Below are 942 nucleotides of genomic sequence, written 5' to 3' on the forward strand. Positions count from 1 at the left end.
TGAGTTGGATAAAAGAGAGAAAATGATAGAGTATCAGGAGAAATTGAAAGATGAGTGGAACCAGTGAAAGATCAGGAACATGGCAGTGTGGAGGAGGAATGGCAGTTGTTTAAGAGTGCTGTGGTGGGGCATGCGAAAGAGGTGTGTGGTGTGAGACGTGTGGGTGGTGGTGTAAGAAAAGGAAGTGAATGGTGGTGCGAGGAAGTAAGTATGGCTGTGGCTGAGAAGAGACGTGCATGTGAAGTGTGGCTGCAGAGGAAGGATGAGGTGTCATATGAGAGGTATAAGGAAAAGAGGAATAGGGCGAGAAGGGCTGTGCATGATGCTGAAGTGGCAGCAGTTGAGAGGTGGGGTAGGCGTCTGACTGAGAATTTTCAACAGAATAAGAAAATGTTTTGGAAGGAGGTTAAAAGGGTGCGAAAGGGAGAGTCTGGGAAGGAACAACGAGTAAAAGCATAGGATGGAAGGCTGTTAATTGAAATGGATGCAGTAAGGAAGAGATGGGCAGAGTATTTTGAAAGATTGTTAAATGTAGAGGAGGAAAGGGTGGCTGAGATTGTGGCGGATGGAAAGGTGCAAGGAATAAATGTGTTGGGAGAGTTGAATGATTCTTTGATCACGAAAGAGGAAGTGGAGAAGGCAGTAAAGGAAATGAAAACAGAGAAAGCTGCAGGTATGGATGGGTGTGCTGTGGAATGCCCGAAGGGTGATAGAGTGACTATTGTTGACTGGTTAGTAAGATTGTTGAATGTGTGCTTTGTGAAAGGTATGGTGCCAATTGACTGGGCAAGTGCTTGTGTGGTCCCGTTGTATAAAGGCAAGGGTGATAAGTATGAATGTACTAGCTTTAGGGGTATAAGTCTGTTGAGTGTTGTAGGTAAGGTGTATGGCAGAGTGTTAACTATGAGAGTTAGAGAGGGTACAGAGGGAGTGATTGGTGAT

The sequence above is a fragment of the Coenobita brevimanus genome, chromosome 7 (assembly GCF_032717465.1).
Source record: "Coenobita brevimanus isolate Jiangsu-jjx chromosome 7, ASM3271746v2, whole genome shotgun sequence".
NCBI classification, from domain to species: Eukaryota; Metazoa; Arthropoda; class Malacostraca; order Decapoda; family Coenobitidae; genus Coenobita; species Coenobita brevimanus.